At 43.8% G+C, this 20,334-nt stretch overlaps 1 pseudogene; it reads right to left on the bottom strand.

The window, feature by feature from the left end:
• Positions 1–1,802: 1,802 nt before the first annotated feature.
• On the bottom strand, positions 1,803–20,233 carry LOC101179009 (annotated as a pseudogene).
• Between the last annotated feature and the right edge of the window lie 101 nt (positions 20,234–20,334).

Raw genomic sequence — 20,334 nt, 5'->3', positions numbered from 1 at the left:
TGTTCCACCAATATGGAACTAATCTACTTCCTTTCCTGTTTACATGACTTTACTAAGAATTATTTAGAACTTTAATGGCTCCTTTGAGAAAATTTTTATCTTCCAAATTGCCTCCTTTTAGACCTTTCCTTTCCCAATTGAGTCTCTCAACTCCCTGTAATCACTGAAACCTTAGGCACCCTGCTCCATGGCTTGGAGACTCTCAATGTGCTGAAGGATCTGCAAAAGCAAACACCTGGGACTGAAAAATAAAATAGAAAAAAATTTATTTCTCAGCCTCCATAAGATTGTATGTCAAAAAAAAAAAAAATCTTAAAAATCTCCAAAAATGTTGGTGAGAGAAAAGCTTTAGCCCTCATATGAAGAAGAAAAAAACTTGTTCCATTTTCCAGATACAGAGTTATAATACAAATATAAAATGGGGCAAAGACAAAAACCAATTCTTCTATATAAACTAGTGAATTTTGTATTATTGTAATCACATTAGTCAGGGTTCTCCAGAAAGGCAGAATCAATAGGATATATGTAGATAGACAGATGAGAGAGGATTCATTAGGGGAATTCGTTCACATAATTATGGAGGCTGAGAAGTTCCACAATAGCCTGTCTCCGAGTTGGAGAACCAGGAAAGCTGGTAGCATGGCTCACTCCAGACACAAAGGACTCAGAATCAGGGAAGCCAGTGGTGTAACTCTGATTCTGAGGCCAAAGGTCTGAGACCCTGAAGTTCTGATGTCAAGGGCAGGAGAAGAAAGATGTTTCCATTTCAGAAGGAGATAATTCACCTTTCCTTTTCCTTGTTGTTCTATCTGGGCTCTCAACCAATTGGATGGTGGCTGTATTCATCCATTTTTATACAGCTATGAAGAAATACCTGAGTCTGAGCAATCGATAAAGAACAAAGAGGTTTAATGGGCTGACAGTTCCACATGGCTGCAGGGGCCTCACAATCATGGCAGAAGGGAAGCAAAGCCGTCCTTCTTCACATGGCAGCAACAAGGAGAAGTGCTGAGCCAAAGGGGAAAAACCCCTTATGAAACCATCAGATCATGAGAACTCACTCACTGTCATGGGAACAGCATGGCAGTAACCACCACCGTGATTCAATCACCTCCCACTGGGTCCCTCCCACGACATGTAGGGATTATAGGAACTACAATTCAAGATGAGATCTGGGTGGGGACACAGCCAAACCATATCAGTGCCCATCCACATTGGGTCATGGTTATCTCAGTGTCTTCCAGAAACACCCTCACAGATATGCCCAGAAATTGTGTTTTACCAGCTATGTGTGTATCTTAATCCAATCAAGTAGATGTCTAAAATTAACCATCAGAATATTTATGCCAGATTCATGGCTGAAATTTCAGGATGAAAGCTATGAAATCTCTATTTGTGTTTGTATGTCTATTAATGTATGTTATGTATATCTGATATTTTCTTAACTCCGGATAGCATTGCAAAATTCATTTATAAAATCCTCTAAAAGTGCTCTATTCTAACTTGGCTTGGAAAAAAATAAGCATTTATAAATAAATATTCGGCCGGGCGCCGTGGCTCACGCCTGTAATCCCACCACTTTGGGAGGCCGAGGTGGGCGGATCACGAGGTCAGGAGATCGAGACCACCCTGGCTAACACGGTGAAACCCCGTCTCTACTAAAAATATAAAAAATTAGCCAGGCGCGGTGGCGGGTGCCTGTAGTCCCAGCTACTTGGGGGGCTGAGGCAGGAGAATGGCGTGAACCTGGGAGGTGGAGCTTGCAGTGAGCTGAGATCGCACCACTGCACTCTGGAATATTCACCAAACCCTAGAAATATAGGAAATGATCAAATGTGTTTTAAGTTAACACGATTTGGATAAAACTTAGTTAAATAAGATTAATATAATATTTTTGGTGTAATAAAACAACTATGTCTTCAAAGGTATCACTATTGAATATAAAACAAACATAAATTCCTATTCTGCTTGAGTTCTAGTCAAATAAGCTAATATTATACTTACTAGAAATGTAAAATCTTAAAGCTTATAGATTTGATTCTAATTAATTTGTCATTCTTATGAAAAACATTATTTCTATTTTTATGGTGAAAAGATACACATATATTTAGAGTTAGCCAGCTGGACTCAGTTTAGATGATCCCAATTTTGTTGCAACATCCAAAACATCATAATCAGGAGCCAGTCGAACATATGCCTTCTTCTCTTTATCAGGACAAATGAGGGTGGTGACCTTGGCCACATCACTGTCATAGCGCTTCTTCTTCACAGCCTGTTTGATCTGGCGCTTCTGGCTTTAACATCCACAATGAACACAAGCGTGTTGTTTTCTTCTATCTTCTTCTGGCTGACTCAGCGGTCAGCGGAAACTTGATGATAGCATAGTGGTCAAGCTTGTTTCTCCTGGGGGTGCTCTTCCGAGGATATCTGGGCTGCCTCTGGAGTCGCAGTGTCTTGGGCTTCCTGAAGGTGAGTGACATGCGGATCTTCTTTTTTGCGTGTGGCTGTGGACACCTTTCAACACTGCCTTCGTGGCCTTTAAAGCCTTCGCTTTGGCTTCGGCTTTAGGAGGGGCAGGAGCTTCCTTCGCTTTCGGTGCCATCTTGCGAAAAGCGAAAAGCATTATTTCAAAAATAATCTGTTTACAGTAAATCTGCCTAACAGTAGTTTCCAAAGTACTTTTGGTAATTTTTAACCTTAAAGTTAAGCTAAGTAAAAGATTTGCCTTAAATATCTAGACCATTTATAAATAAGATACAATACTAAAACGTTAATTACTGAACATAAATAATTCAAGTTTATATACTTTTGGCTTCCTATTTTTACAGAGAGACTAAAGATATTTTGGCCCATTAATAAACATCTTTTTTTCTGCCACACTGAGAAATTGTATTATGAGGAAACACATCCCTCTAGATGTTGGGAGATGGTATATTCCTACATTTTCTAACCTACTATAGAATGCTAATATAGACAGTTTATAACTGTCTACTTCCTAGTTTTCTCTGGAAAATAAGAGATTACTAAGTATTAAAATTATAATCAATATATGTAAATAAAACTACTAGAATAATAGAATAACTAGAAACAACTCTATGCAAATATGCAAGAAAAGTAGGGCATGTTTCACAGGTAAAGTAGGTGTATTTTTTATAAGGAAAATATACATAAGATACAAATAAAAAGAGATACCTAACCTCCCTGTGTTATATTTGTATGGGTAAAATGTTATGTTTTCAAAATTATATAAAATTCCTGGAAATGTGTCAATGTCCTCCTTATCCATGCTATGTGCCAGTATAGAGTAATGAGTCATAATTCCATTATTATTTTAAATTTTGTGCCAGGTGCAGTGGCTCATGCCTGTAATCCCAGCACTTTGGGAGGCTGAAGCGGGTGGATCACAAGGTCAGGAGATCCAGACCATCCTGGCTAACCCGGTGAATCCCCGTCTCTATTAAAAATACAAAAATTAGCCAGGCGTGGTGGCGGGCGCCTGTAGTCCCAGCTACTTGGGAGGCTGAGGCAGGAGAATGGCATGAACCCGGGAGACGAGCTTGCAGTGAGCCAAGATCGCGCCACTGCACTCCAGCCTGGGTGACAGAGCAAGACTCTGTCTCTAAATAAATAAATAAATGTTGTATGCCACAGAAAAAATCGAATATCCTTGTCAGTTGTGGTATAATGAACTCTCATCAGATCTTTCATCACAGCCATTTCATACTCTATGTTATTTAGATATTATTCCCCCTGATGCTTTTCTGAAAGCTCCTGCAATCAGCTACAGTCAGAATTTCATCTCCAACACAGGACTCCCTCTGAGACTCACGGAAAAGACATGACAGGTACTCTGGTTATAGGCTTCTGAAGATATGCTTAAATAACTTTAAGACCATACACTTGACTCAGTGAAGATCTCCAGAATCTGGTTGAGAAATTGATGGGTTCATGACACTGCTAACCCAAGATCCACAAGACTGGAATTGATTACATGGCACTGAATGAACTGATGAAAATTGATTATAATTTTATAGCTTTTTGGAGCATTGCTGGTTCTTTAATGTTCTAGTTTCTGGATTTAAGAAATCTCTTTCTCTTAATCTAACTGTAACTTACAACAGTTTAGTAGATTATACTTTTGTAAATAGAAATGAAGCATTTATCTTTTTCCCTGCCTGATTTTTCCAGAATTTTGAAATCTTACTGAATACTCTTATTTTCACGATGATATAGTTGTTAGCAAAAGTCCAGTAAGAATCTATTCGCCTTATAACAGGCATAATTGGAAATTTTGGTTATTTTACTGGAATATCATATTTAGGAAGTGTACCTAAGATCAGTTATGACCAGCAATTTTAAGGAAGTAAGGTTGACTTTTATGGAGACAATGCTTACAAAGCACTGTGAAAATGGGAAAGTTCTTCCTCAAAGATTATAAAGTCACAGCTATCCACTATTTTTTGTGTGTGTGTGTGTGTGTGTGGTGTGTGTGTGTGTGTTCCAAACCAGTTGTCCTAGCTTGCTCCAGCAGGCCTGGACAGAACTAGACAAGCCCCAGCCCATAGTGCAGCCATTCCTTATTTGGAGATGCTCCTTAACTATCCCTGGGCAACTTCCTTTTCTTTCTTTGTTCTATTCCCCTTACCTAATTAAGAAAGTTTTAAACTAATAGCCAATCGGTAAAGTGTAAAATGTGAGGTCCTATTCCAGCCAATGGAAACTGGACACAGCAGTAGGGTAGACACATCAGGTTATAAGTAACTCTGTTCCCTTTGTCGGTGTGCTCTTGTGGCTGGACAGCTATTGAGTAGCACACTTTATGCAGAAAGTAAAGCTCGCCTTGCTAAGAGATCATTTGTTCCCGTGTTAATTCTTTTTTTTTTTTTTTTTTTGGAACACCAAAAACTTCATTCCCAACAGCACTCTGAGAAAAGCCAGCCTGATACCTAGATTACAGGGTTCACAGCCTTACAGGTTAGTAAGAAGGTCATTTCCTGGTAGGCCCAGGAATTAGGGATATTTTGGGGGCCTCAAGAAGAGAGGAATCCACACAAAGCTATAAGGACTGCAGCTGAAATCTGATAGTATGTTCTTAGCTTGGCTTTTAGCCTGAATAAGACCTTTAAAAGTCAAATGTGAGATTCTGTATGAAAACTTCCAGCAAGAAACTTGAAAGCACCTATGTGTCATCTCCTGTTCTTGCTGCACTTACGTAAATAATCAAGCAAAATCTAACAAAACTAGACTATTTTTAAAATAAGAATAGTCTTACTTTGATATGATCAAAAATGATGGTTACTACAGAGAGAAATTTATGTTTCAATGGAAAACTATAACTTGGCCGGACATGGGCACACGCCTATAATTCCAGCACTTTGGGAGGCCAGAAGTTCAAGACCAGCCTGGGTAACATGGTGAAACCCCTCTCTACCAAAATACAAAATTAGATGGGCATGATGGCATGTGCCTGTAGTCCCAGCTAATCAGGAGGCTGAGGAGGGCGGATGCTTGCACCCAGGAGGTAGAGGTTGCAGTGAGCTGAGATTGCACCTTTGCACTCCAGCCTGGGTGACAGAGCCAGACCCTGTCTCAAAAAAATTTTTTTAAAGGAAAACTATAGCCATTGTGAACTATCAGATTCTAGCTTGTTTCTTGTCTCTGGGGCTATTTTTACCTCTTTATAAACTGATCCTGCCATCTGATGAATTTTGTCCCACAATGATACTTGGGAACAAGAAGCCAAGTATTGTCTCTCCTACTAATGTATCTATTGTCAGTTAATTTGAAGGTCTCCAACCCTGGAACAAAGTTAGGAGAGGAAGCTTTTGCTCCCCAATTGGGAAAGAGCTCCCAATGGCCAAAGCAGAAACAAATTCAGCAACAAAACACTGCAATATTGAATAATAACCAAAGCTTAAAGTAACTATCTATGTGTCCACATTTATACAAATAAGTGCATAAGCAAATTAAGTTGAATAGAATTCTCCTTTACAAAAGAATTGCAAATAATTGATATAGACACTCAGCCATCAATGAGTTGGAGCTAACATCCCACGCCTTAAATGGGGGCTGTGCATAGTGACTTCCTCCAGAAGAATACATACAATATGGACAAGTAACTTCACAGTAGAGAAACTGGACAAACACTAGTTCAGCCGGGTGATCACAGTTAATACCAATGGTGATAATTCACCCCGACACCATGAAGTGTCAAGAATAGCACTTCACCTCTGTGATCTGCTTCCCCCAAACCCATAACCCCAGTCAACTTATCAGAAAAGCTCCAGGTAAATAACAATGGGAGACATTCTACAAAACACCTGACCAGTCCTCCTTAACACCGTCAAGGTCATTGGAAGAAGGAAAGGCTGAGAAACCGTGACAGCCAAGAAGAGCCTAAGGAGTCGTGACAACGAATGTTATGTGGGATCCCAGGTGCCACCCTGGAGTAGGGAAAGATAGAACTAAGTGTAAACAGTAAAGTAGAGGTTCCTCTTCAAAGACTTTCCTCCCCATCTAATTAGGAATAAATAGTAACTTCTCTTAGATGTAAAAATCATTCAAAGACCTGTGCTAACATTCTTAAATATCTGCTGGCCATAATAAAGAAATCAATGTACTTTATGTTCTTAGCGTCCACAATTTAGCCTACATATTTGCCCTGGCATGCTTATACTGGTCCAAGCAAGCATTAGGTCATAGCCTGTTCGTCTTCCTTATTTGAAGGTGTTTTTACCTTTCACAGCATTCCACAAGTTACTTCCTCCTTCCTTTGTTGTCCTCTGCCTTTGCCTCTTTTAAAAATTTCTAAGTTGCTAGCCGATCAGAACAAATACAGAATGTGAGGTCCTGTTCCAGCTAATGGAAACTGGACACAGCAGTAGGGAGGACACGTCAGGTTATAAATGATCCTGTCTCCTTTGTTCGGTGTACTCTCGTGATAAAACTGCTGGCAAATGTACCCTTTATGCAGGAAGTAAAAAAATGGCCTTGCCGAGGAAATTAAATTTCTGTTCAAGTGCTATTTCTTTACGGCACCGGGGAACAAGCATTTCAAACATAAGGAACTCCAAATAAAGTATGGGCTTCAGTTAATAATAGCATATCAACATTTGTTCATTCACTGTGACAAATGACGTGAGACATACTGACAGAAGAGGTTAATAAGAGAGGAAACTGGGTTGAAGCTACATGGGAAATCCGTGTTTTCTTTGCTATTTCTGTATAAATCTAAAATGACTCTAAAATAAAATTTAATTTAAAAGTTGTATTTTTTCAAACACCTGCTTAATTATTTGTACTAGTAATTACTAGTAATTTACCCTGTTAACTATTCCTGTCTTTTAATAAGAGCATTTATGACACGAAAATTAAAGCATACGGATTAACATCTAATTCCAAATAAATGCCTATTTACATGTTTTATGTTAAAGTAATAACATAGGTGTATAAACTTACTTAACATAATTTTTTCTGGTACTGTGGCTGTGCCTTGGGTTCAGTGTCTAAAAAGGTGGTCGGTCGCCTTTTAGACAACCAGGAAAAAAATTCATTTTAGAGACTCTATTTCAATTCATGGTTGAACATTGTCAAAAGAATGTTTAAAAAAGTTCCTTAGTATCCAAGATTGAAAAAAAAATTTTCAATGGCAAATCGATTCATCGTGACTGGATCACTTACTCGAAAATATCCCTGTCTTTGTTTTCCATGCAGGTTTTTTAGCAATAATACAATAGAACGCAATATTGGCCACTGGGGAAAAATATTCAAAGATACAATGTGAATAGAATTTGTAACCATGATAATTTAAGTTTCATTGTGATATTTTCTAAAACAGAAGAGTTTAAGAATATTCAAAGTCAATTTCCTCAATGATACTTTGCAGAAAGTGATGAAACTAGAGAAACAAAAATGGCAGGATATTCTGAGTGATTTCAGATGTTGCCAGGTTTTATGGGAAAAAAATAATTTACCTGTTAGAGGATCACAAATAATTATTGGAAGCCCAAACTCTGAAATGTTTCCAAATTTAGTTGAACTTGTAAGTAATTATAATGTCAATATACCTAGTCATAAAGTTAATGATAAAAGAGGACCCATGCCTTATTTACGTAATAAAATATACAATGAATCATTAGTGCTCCTAGGAAAATACGCTGGACTTGAAATACAACTGAGAGTGTCAGAATCTGCCGGGCGCGGTGGCTCACGCCTGTAATCCCAGCACTTTGGGAGGCCGAGGCGGGCGGATCACGAGGTCAGGAGATCGAGACCATCCTGGCTAACACGGTGAAACCCCGTGTCTACTAAAAATACAAAAATTAGCCGGGCGCGGTGGCGGGCGCCTGTAATCCCAGCTACTCGGAGAGGCTGAGGCAAGAGACTGGCGTGAACCCGGGAGGCGGAGCTTGCAGTGAGCCAAGATGGCGCCACTGCAGTCCAGCCTGGGCGACAGAGCGAGACTCCGTCTCAAAAAAAAAAAAAAAAAAAAGAGTGTCAGAATCAAAAGATATTTGATTGTGTAACAGAAGTAGCCCATCATGAACAAATGTACCATCTCACAAAGTATGCTTACGTTAAACATACTGTCAAAACAATGGAAGAAAGCTGCTTTGCCTCTGTTGAAAGAAAAGAATAATGGAGACAGTCCAGCTTAGGGAATTATTATGTTGGAAACATACAACGCTGGCATAAGAACGTCCTAGGCCGGGCGCGGTGGCTCAAGCCTGTAATCCAGCACTTTGGGAGGCCGAGGCGGGCGGATCACAAGGTCAGGAGATCGAGACATCCTGGCTAACACAGTGAAACCCCGTCTCTACTAAAAATACAAAAAATTGGCCGGGCGTGTTGGCGGGCGCCTGTAGTCCCAGCTACTCGGGAGGCTGAGGCAGGAGAATGGCGTGAACCCAGGAGGCGGAGCTTGCAGTGAGCCAAGATCGCGCCACTGCACTCCAGTCTGGGGGAAAGAGCAAGACTCCGTCTCAAAAAACAAAAACAAAAAAAAAAGAACGTCCTGGCCAGGGATGTAACAGTGAACAACTCTGGCAAGTGTAGGAAAGGGTCGCAGCCATCATATCCCGTCCCCAAACGCTCAAACTACATTTGCATATATCTATGTATTAGTATTTGGTACATGTTATTTCGTGTGGGGAGGTATAAACAATGCATTTAAACTTTACGTTTCTAGTTATAACATGCCTGTTGTTAAATATTTCTATACCGTTTCAACTACTTCAATGCTGTGAGACAAATGAGCTATTAAAACACGAATGAAAGCGCCAGGGACCCCGCAGCGCCGGCCGGTCCCCAGCCACCACCCGCGCCGTCCGGATGGCGCCTCTCAGCGTTGCTCCTTTCTCCGCGCCAGGATCTCTCCCCAGAAACGCGCAGATCCGGAAGCCACGCTGTGCTGCGCTGTCAGGACGCGCAGCTCCCGCCTCGCTGAAGGGACACCGTTTGACAACCAGCCACGTAGACCATGACAGGGAAGTAAGGCCCACGGCAGCGCTCCCTCCTCAGCACTCGCAGCCGCGGACAGGACGCCTTTTCCTCCTCCTCTCACCTGGTGACCGGGTGTCCCGAACCGCGGCCTCCCGGGTGGGTCCTGAAGAGAACGCGGCTGCGCCTTCCCGGTCGACGCCCCGGGGCGACGAGTGCCGATCCGCCGCGGTTACCGCGCGTGCTCCAGGTTGGTCGGGAGCCGGGCGCCCCCTCGCGGCAGTCCTGGGGAATCTCAGAAAATCAGCGTTCGGGTGATTCCAGGCCGCGATTTTGGAAATGTCCACTGAAATCAAGGCCACCATCCCGTGCCTCGATCGGAACGGAGGGAGATTTTAAAAACTAAAAAAGATGGCCCAGGCGCGGTGGCTCATGCGTGTAATGCCAGCACTTTGGGAGGCCGAGGCGGGCGGATCACCTGAGGTCGGGAGTTTGAGACCAGCCTGACCAACGTGGAGAAACCCTGTCTCTACTAAAAACACAAAATTAGCCGGGCGTGGTGGCGCATGCCTGTAATCCCAGCTACTCGGGAGGCTGAGGCAGGAGAATCACTTCAACCCAGGAGGCGGAGGTTTCGGTGAGCCGCACCACTGTACTCCAGCCTGGGCAACAAGAGTGAAACTCGGTCTCAAAAAAAATGAAATAAATAAAATAAAAACTAAAAAAGATGTCCAGTAGGCAAAAGTCAGTTGAGTTTCTTCGTATCAGCAGTAATTGATGGAAATAATTGGAACTGGAAATATTAAAATACCATTTACAACAGCACCCCTAAAGCCGAATCCATTACGTATCAACATAACAAAAGATGTGCAAATATGCATTCAGAAAACCATGAATCACAGTTGACAGAAACCAAAAGAGGTATAACTAAATGCAGAGATGTTCCTTATTTAGGAGAAGTACACTCATTATTGTGAAGGTGACAATTCTTTCCAAATTGATCTATAGATTCAGCCAAATCCCAGTCAAATTCCAGGCAAAGATATTGACAAACTGTTCCTAAACCCAGAATGGATGAAATAAGACTGAAGGAGAGCAAAGTTAAAGACCTCACACATCTGGATCTGAACACTCACCCTAAAGCCACAGTAATGAAGAGAGTGTGGCAGTGGTGAAGGGCTTAGACACATAGATAAGTTGGACAGAACAGAGAGCCCCCAAACAGACTCAAGCCAACTGACTTGTCAAAGGGACAAAGGCAACTCAATGGAGAAAGAGAAGTCTGTTCCACAAAAGATAACAGAACAATTGGAAACCACAAGGGAAAAAATGAATGGAGACAAAATCCTTGTATTTTATCCAAAGATTCACTCAAAATAGTCCATAGACTTAAATTTTCAAGTGCAAACTTGTGAAAGTTATAGAAGAAAGCCTAGAAAAATATCTACATGGCCTTGGTTTGGGTGATGAGTTTTTAGATGCAATACCAAAAGCCAAACCACGAAAGAAAACAAAGCAATAACCGGGACTTTATTAAAATTTAAAATGGCTGCTCTGGTTAAGAGAACCAAAAAACCGTTCACAGACTGATAGAAAATATTTGGGGAACAGCCAGGCAAGGTGGCTCATACCCATAATCGCAGCAGCACTTTGGGAGGCCAAAGTGGGTGGATAATTTGAGGTCAGGAGTTCGAGACTAGCCTGGCCAACATGGTGAAACCCTGTCTCTGCTAAAAATACAAAACAAAATTTAAAAAATTAGCTGGATGTGGTGGCACACGCCTGTAATCTCAGTTACTAGGGAGGCTGAGGCAGTAGAATTGCTTGAACCCAGGAGGCAGAGGTTGCAGTAACCTGAGATCGCACCACTGCACTCCAGCCTGGGTGATGGAGTAAGACCCTGTCTCAACAACAAAAAAAAAGAAAATATTTTGGAAACACATCTGAAAAAGCACTTGTCTGCAAAAATATTTTTTAAAAAAACCTCTAAAACTCAAAAAGAATTAGATGAACAACCCAATTGAAAATATGTGAAGACCTGAAAAGACACCTCAGCAAAGAAGATGCACAGATGCCAAATAAGCATCCAAATTAATTAATTAATACTCAACAAACTTGTCATGAGGGAAAAGCAGATTAAATGAGATAGTACTGTACATCTATTAAAATGGCTAAAATCTAAAGAACAGTAGCAGTTGCAATAGGAGGTCTCATTCATTGCTGGGGGAAGGCATAAGGGTACAGTCACTTCAGCAGTTTTTTCAAAAACTAAACAAGTCTCACCATATGATCCGACAATCTCCTTCTTAGGTATTTAGACAACTGCCTTGAAAAATTATGTCCAAGTAAAAACCAGCACACACATGTATAGAAGCACTATTCATAGTAGCCAAAAATTAAAGGAATCATGACACTCTTCAGTAGGTGAATGCATAACCAAACTGAAGTACGCGGTGCAATGGAATACTATTCAGCAAAAGAAAGGCATGACCAATCCACCCATGCTACCTGGATGGACCTCACAGGCACACTGCTTCATGACAGAGAAAGAAAGTCATGACCAATCCACCCATGCTATCTGGATGGACCTCACAGGCACACTGCTTCATGGGAGAGCCAGGATTCAGAGGCTGTATGTCCCCACTTATATGACATACTAGAAAGGCAAAACAACAGAGATAGAAAACTGATCAGTGGTGACACGGGGTTCATGGGGGCAGGGATTTGAAGTACTCCATCTGATACTTTAATTGTGGATACCTGTCCCTGTCCACTTGTGAAAAGTCATAGAATTTTAAAGCCCAGAGTAAATCATAATGTATGCAAGTGGAATTACATTATTTAATATGAGGGAATATCCCTGGATGGAACACAGAATGTGACCAAGAATCTAACTGTATCACAAAAGATGAAAACAAAATCCCTGCAGGGCAAAATGTACTGACCTGAAAGGTCTCTTTAGAATTTAGTGGAATCTGGGGGACGGGCGCGGTGGCTCAAGCCTGTAACCCCAGCACTCTGGAAGGCCGAGGCAGGCAGATCACGAGGTCAGGAGATCGAGACCATCCTGGCTAACACGGTGAAACCCCATCTCTACTAAAAACACAAAAAATTAGCCGGGCGTGGTGGCGGGCAGCTGTAGTCCCAACTACTCAGGAGGCTGAGGCAGAAGAATGGCCTGAACCCAGGAGTTGGAGCCTGCAGTGAGCCGAGATGGCGCCACTGCACTCCAGCCTGGGCGACAGAGCAAGACTCCATCTGAAAAAAAAAAAAAAAAAAAGAATTTATTGGAATCTGTAGAGTAAAGAAAAAGGAGCAATGCATAAAGCATCCTCTTTATCTTATAAAGTTCTTTCCCAGAGGGGTAATTCACAATTCTTGAGGGCCAGGCGCGGTAGCTCATGCCTATAATCCCAGCACTTTGGGAGGCCGAGGTGGGTGGATCACGAGGTCAAGAGATCGAGACAATCCTACCAACATGGTGAAACCCTGTCTCTACTAAAAATATAAAAATTAGCTGAGCGTGGTGGCTTGTGCCTGTAATCCCAGCTACTTGCGAGGCTGAGGCAGGAGAATCACTCGAACCTGGGAGGCAGATGTTGCAGTGAGCCGAGATCGTGCCACTGCACTCCAGCCTGGCGACAGAGAGAGACTCCGTCTCAAAACAAAAACAAAACAAAAACAATTATTGAACCATTGTATCTCCATCTAGAATGGAGCAGTGACTTACGTAAGTGGCAGATGGTGGGAAGCAGGTCTCTCACTGCTGAGGTGGGAGGTTACAGATTACCAAAGGGAGGTTACAATGATCCATGTGATAATAAACCAGAGGGGCAACATCAGCATCAACTCATACTTAGCCTAATCCACACACCGACAGCTCCACATAGAAATCTTGACGATGAGGTGGTCCACACAGGCTGGGTACACACAGGTATTTCCTGGCATGTCAGCTGTAACACCTAAAGGCATTGAGGCCGCAGGAGCAATGAGTGCATTAAGCTCCTATATATAGTTTTTCAGGCGATTCTACAATAAAAGGAACCAGGGCTCTTTGAAGAAATGGCTTCACTAAAACTAAGGCAGTAAAAACATAAGCCTGGATGATCCTGAAGTATCAAAAAGTCAGGAGCTGCTCAGAACACACACACACACACACACCCCACACACATACACACAAGCACACACACACACAGATTATGACAAAGAAAAACCAGAGCCAACAAGAAAGAGCTCCCAATGATACAAATGGGAATGAATAAAGCAACAACATCCTGTAGTACTGAATTGTAACCAAACTTGAAATAACTCTCCAGGTGTCCACACTGGCATAAATCAGTGATTACACAGGTAAAAAAAAGTGGGTGAGAGAAATCTATGCAGAAAAATCCCAAATAATTGTGCTGGACACTCAGCCATTAAGGAAGTGGCATTAACTCCCTACTCAAGCATGACCCTGTGCCTGGTGTGCAGTGAGCCGAGATGGCGCCACTGCACTCCAGCCTGGGCGACAGAGTAAGACGCCGTCTCAAAAAAAAAAAAAGAGAGAAGCAGTAAGCACTGATGTAGAAACTGCAGGCAAGTTATCCAGATCCAGCTAAGACGGTTGATGAAAGTGGCTACACTAAACAACATATTTTCTTTTCTTTTTTTCTTCTTTGAGATGGAGTGTCACTGGTGAAGAAGCTGTGAACATTGTTGAAATGACAACGAACGACTTACATTATTACATAACCTGGCCGGGCGCAGTGGCTCACACCTGTAATCTCGGCATTTTGGGACGCCCAGGCGGGAGGACCGCTGGAGCCCAGGAGTTCAAAATCAACCTGGGCAACATAGGGAGACCCTGTCTCTACAGAAAAGTTTTTTAAAGATTATCTGGGTGTGGTGGCTTGCACAGGTAGTTCCAGCTACTTGAGAGCCTGAGGCAGGAGGATGGCTTGAGCCAGGGAGGTCAAGGCTGCAGTGAGCTATGATCACACCACTGCACTCCAGCATGGGCAACAGAGCAAGAACCTGTCTCAAAAAAAAAAAAAAAGAAGAAGAATATTACATAAACTTAGCTGATAAGCAGCAGCAAGATTTGACAGGACAGACTTCAATTTTGAAAGAAGTTCTCCTGTGTGTAAAATGCCGTCAAACAGTATCTCACGCTATAGAGAAATATTTTCTGGAAGTAAGAGTCAATCGGTATGGCAAACTTCAAACTCCAGTGGGGACACTGCTGATTTCACATCCGTTGGAAAGACTCCTTTTTTTGTTTATTTTTTTGAGACAGAGTCTCACTGTGTCAGCCAGGCTGGAGTGCAGCGGTACCCACTGCAGCTCATTGCAGCCCCAAACTCCTGGCTCAAGCGATCCTCCTGCCTCAGCCTCCCAAAGCGCTGGGTTTACAGGCATGAGCCACCACACCTAGGAAGACTTCTTGCTTTTTTTTTTTTTTTTTTTTGAGATGGAGTCTCGCTCCAGGCTGGAGTGCAGTGGCGTGATCTCGGCTCACGGCAACCTCTGTCTCCTGGGTTCTAGTGATTCTCCTGTGGGGAAAAGAAAGAGACATCAGATTGTTACTGTGTCTGTGTAGAAAGAAGTAGACATAGGAGACTCCATTTTGTTCTGTACTAAGAGAAATTCTTCCGCCTTGAGATGCTGTTAATCTGTAACCTTACCCCCAACCCCGTGCTCTCTGAAACATGTGCTGTGTCAAATTCAGGGTTAAATGGATTAAGGGCTGTGCTAGATGTGCTTTGTTAAACAGATGCTTGAAGGCAGCATGCTCAAGAGTCATTACCACTCCCTAACCTCAAGTACCCAGGGACACAAACACTGCGGAAGGCCGCAGGGACCTCTGCCTAGAAAAGCCAGGTATTGTCCAAGGTTTCTCCCCATCTGATAGTCTGAAATATGGTCTCGTGGGAAGGGAAAGACCTGATCATCCCCCAGCCTGACACCGTAAAAGTCTGTGCTGAGGAGGATTAGTATAAGAGGAAGGAACGCCTCTTTGCAGTTGAGACAAGAGGAAGGCATCTGTCTCCTGCCTGTCCCTGGGCAATGGGATGTCTCAGTGTAAAACCCGATTGTATGTTCCATCTACTGAGATAGGGGAAAACCGCCTTAGGGCTGGAGGTGGGACATGCGGGCAGCAATACTGCTCTGTAAGGCATTCAGATGTTTATGTGTATGCGTATCTAAAGCACAGCACTTGATTCTTTACCTTGTCTATGATGCAGAGAGCTTTGTTCATGTGTTCATCTGCTGACCTTCTCCCCACTATCATCCTATGACCCTGCCACATCCCCCTCTCCGACAAAGACCCAAGAATGATCAATAAATACTAAGGGAACTCAGAAACCGGCAGGATCCTCCATATGCTGAATGCTGGTCCCCTGGGCCCCCTTGTTTCTTTCTCTATACTTTGTCTCTGTGTCTTTTTCTTTTCCAAGTCTCTCGTTCCACCTAACGAGAAACACCCAGAGGTGTGGAGGGGCAACCCACCCCTTCGTTCTCCTGCCTCAGCTTCCTGAGTAGCTGGAATTACAGGCACCCACCACCATGCCTTGCTAATTTTTGCATTTTTAGTAGAGACAGGGTTTTACTATGTTGGCCAGGCTGGTCTTGAACTCCTGACCTCAGGTGATCCACCCGCCTTGGCCTTCCAAAGTATTCTGATTACTGGTGTGAGCCACTGCACCTGGCCAAGATCTCTTTCTGGACACTCTCCATGGACATTTGCTTTTTCACTTCAGAGATGTGGAATTTCTTGTTCCAACAGTATCTAGTCAGTAAACCCTGTGATTATCCCAGGCATGCCATGGCCAACCCCTTCCATGAAACGCTTCTCATGAAAATAGATCTGGGATCTGGGGGCCGCTTCTCTTCCCACAGGTAACTCTTCTGGATGACCCCAGCTCCAATGCTGCCTCTTGTCCTCAGAATCTGTAATTTATTGGCCTTACTGATTACAACCATATCATCTTTACAAGGCCCACAAGAGCCCGGGTGGCAGGCACTGGTGTCCTTCTCTAGGGTTAAAGGTACATCTGCATGTGTCTCCTTGTGGATCAAGGCCTCCATTTCAACTAGTAGATGTGAGACATTTGCTCCAATGGAAGACAGGGCTCCAGGTCACCTCCTCCCTGCACATGGGCACTCGGGGCTAGCCCAGCCTCCTTTCCCAGTGGGCTACTTTCCAGTCTCACTCACAATCGCTCTGAGTGACTCTGGAAAGAAGACAGTTATGGAACCTCTCCCTGTCCAAGTCATTCTGCTGATAGATCTGCATAACTCACCTCACTGAAGCATGGACCACCTTGGGAAGAATACCTCTGCCTCGGTAATTCGGACAAAAAATATGAGGCGCAGAGGCTGTGACCAAGCAGGTGACCCAGCCCTGTCTGCAGTAGCTGGGAGTGAAGCTAAGTTCTCACATTCACAGGGTGCCATGAGGGCCTCCTGATCTCAAGATCCAAAGTGTGGCTGCAATTCCATTAACATTGACATATATATATATGTATGAGTATTTTGATGTGTAAAATTTTGCCAAGTGTCTCACATATTATGTTTTATCATAGTCACAGAATTCTGTCTTCCTCAATATAAACACTTGTCTTTTCAGAGTTGAAAGTTGGGGGTGCACGTGATTTTCCACAGAGCTAGCAGCTAAAAGATTCCAAATGTGTTTTTCACCATGGTTGTTTCATCGTTGGAATTCATGTTCCATTACGTGGCAATGCATCTCTCTCAGCTGCACTCCCACCTGAGCGGCAGCCAGGCTAACAATACTGCCAGGAGCATGTCTCCTCGAAGGGGAAGAAAACACCTGGCAGGACGCGACACTCTGAACTGTGAGGACTTTTCAGGGGGACCAAACTTTCTGAAGGTGGCAGTTTGTGTCTCAGTCTCCATGGGGTCCAGAATTGGCCACAGAGCAGAAGGCAACAGGGAGCCACTGGATTCACGGGGTAGCTTTAACGTTTAAGCTCCGACATAAGAAGTCATTCCCTCCCTGCGTTTCAATGTCCACAAATATCATAAACCACCTGCATAACTGTCTAGGAGTTTCAACTCATCGTCCAACGTCTAGAGGAAGGTGCCTGCAAATATTTATAATAGATAGGCCGGGATGTGGACTAGGATGTTTTATCAATTTATTAATTGATTGATTACAAAATGTAAGTCTTTTAATCTGAAATAGGGCTGGGGAATTTAGCAACGTATTATCAATTCCACATGAGCCTTCGAAGACCAGTTGTGCCATCTGCCTCTCAGTAAGCATTGGCATTTGACGTTTCTTTACTAACATGGAGTTTAATTTCATTTAGCTACTGTTCCATCCATTCATAATTTGAAAATCATTTTGTCTTTAGAAAAACCATACTACTGGCCAGGTGCAGTGGCTCATACTTGTAATTCCAGCACTCTGGGAGGCTGGCAGGGGGATTGCTTCAGAGTAGGAATTCGAGACCAGCCTGGGCAACACTGCAGAACCCCAGTCTCTATCAAAAAAATATAAAAATTAGCCGGGCGTGGTGGTGTACATCTGTACTTCCAGCTACTCGGGAGTCTGAGGCAGGGGGATCGCTTGAGCCTGGGAGGTTGAGGCTGCAGTGAGCAGTGATTGTACCACTGCAGTCCTGCCTGGGTGACAGAGCCAGACCCTGTCTCAAAAAAGAAGAACCACCCGCCCCCCTCCAAAAGCATACTATTACCTTTTCTATTAGATAACTCAACTGCTGTACATATTGCTCAAAGTTAAGACAAAAATCTCTCATGTTGTGTTGTGGATTCCCTGAGGTGCAGCCTGCGGTGTGGCCCTGGACTCAGGAAACCCCTACAGGGAAGCTGCGTTGCTTGTTCACGTGGGGGGTTTCCAGCTAGACAGGTGAGTACCTGCAGCGACACCCTCCCGTCCACACCCACCCTGCCCTGACCCCAGGCGAGGGCCGTGGCATCACAGGTAAGTCTTTACTCAGTCATCATCTATTCATTCACTGAGCTAATTCATTCATGAATTCCATTGCTGGAATCTAATAATTCCAAATAACCTAAGCTTCCACCTGCTGTGCATTACCCTCACCACATGCCTTGCCTGGTCTGTTCATTCTTTCCGGAGATTTCCTGTCCTTGTAGTGCCATTAAAATGTCTAAACTAGGTTGCTTGCTTGTAAAACAGCAACTCAAAGTAAAAACAAACAAAACTAGGCTTAGATCCAACAAATCACAACTGTTCAAAACGAGGCTAACAAAATGCCGCACGCAGCTCGTCAAGTCTCAGAAATGGGAAGTCAACAGGCGAAGGAGGAGACCTAGGAGCTGTCCAGCTCCTGAAAATCCGCGCCGGGAGACTGAAGAACAAAGAATCCCTGCATTGCAGACAATGTGCCTCTTCCTGTTGTAGGAGGTGGTCAGCAGCTGAGAGCACTGGGGGCAGACATTCAGGCTTGGGGCTCCACAAGCCTCCGGGAAAATGCCCAGACCACACTGCTGAACCCCCCTGGGGGCTAGCAGACCCCAAATCCCCATCACCAACGCGGTCCAGAAGGCCACAGGCCCCACTGCTGAACCACCCCTGGGGGCTCGCAGACCCCAAATCCCCATCACCAACGCGGTCCAGAAGGCCGCAGGCCACACCACTGCCATGTGAAGTCAAGGAAACACTGCGTTCTTGCATCAGGTCCTAATAACTAATGTTAAAAGTTTAAATAATGTGGCCGGGCACAGTGGCTCATGTCTAAAGTCCCAGCACCTTGGGGGCCGAAGCGGGTGGATCACCTGAGGTCAGGAGTTCGAGACCAGCCTGGCCAACATGGTGAAACTCCATCTCTACTAAAAATACAAAAATTAGTTGGGTTTGGTGGCGCATGCCTGTAGTCCCAGCTACTCAAGAGGCTGAGACAGGAGAATTGCTTGAACCCAGGAGGCGGAGGTTGCAGTGAGCCAAGATCGTGCCACTGCACTCCAGCCTGGACAACAGAGAGAGACTCCTTCTCAAAAATAAATAAATAAACAAATATTGTCCCACTAAAAGCAAAAGTAATGACATTTTGAACTTAGGCCAATTTTCTCAGGCAGAGTTTTCCTTTTTTGACTTAAGATAAACTTTTTCAGGCCGCGCACAGTGGCTCATGCCTGTAATTCCAGCACTTTCGGAGGCCGAGGCGGGCGGATCACCTGAGGTCCAGAGTTCGAGACCAGCCTGACCAACATGGAGAAACCCCGTCTCTACTAAAAATACAAAATTAGCTGGGTGTGGTGGCGCATGCCTGTAATCCCAGCTACTCCGGAGGCTGAGGCAGGAGCCAATGGCTTGAACCTGGGAGTCGGAGGTTGCTGTGAGGCGAGATCGTGTCATTGCACTCCAGCCTGGGCAACATGAGCGAAAGCCCATCTCAAAAAAAAAAAAAATTTTTTTTCAAAGAGTAGCATAGTGATACCCACATACACAGCACATAGACTTAACAGCCACTAATATTTTGCCATGTTTGCTTCATGTTTTTGTGATGTGAAATATTAAGTTGCAGACATCACAAAATTTCACTCCTAATACTTCAATATGCACCTATAAGAAAAGTAACCATGAAAGTGGGTGTGGTGGTGGCGCCTGTAGTTGCAGCTACTCAGGAGGCTGAGGCGGGAGAATCACTTGAGCCTGGGAGGTCGAGGCTGCAGTGAGCAGTAACTACAGCACTGCACTCCAGCCTGGGCAACAGAATGAGACCCCGTGTCTAAAAAACAAAGTACATGGCCAGGCGCGGTGGCTCACACCTGTAATCCCAGCACTTTGGGAGGCTGAGGCAGGCGGATCACGAGGTCAGGAGATCGAGACCATCCTGGCAAACACGGTGAAACCCTGTCTCTACTAAAAATACAAAAAATTAGCCGGGCATCGTAGTGGGCGCC

This window comes from Nomascus leucogenys, unplaced genomic scaffold, assembly GCF_006542625.1.
Source record: "Nomascus leucogenys isolate Asia unplaced genomic scaffold, Asia_NLE_v1 000869F_77683_qpd_obj, whole genome shotgun sequence".
NCBI classification, from domain to species: domain Eukaryota; kingdom Metazoa; phylum Chordata; class Mammalia; order Primates; family Hylobatidae; genus Nomascus; species Nomascus leucogenys.
The sequence above is the reverse complement of the archived record's forward strand: the minus strand, read 5'-3'. Positions and strand labels throughout refer to the sequence as shown.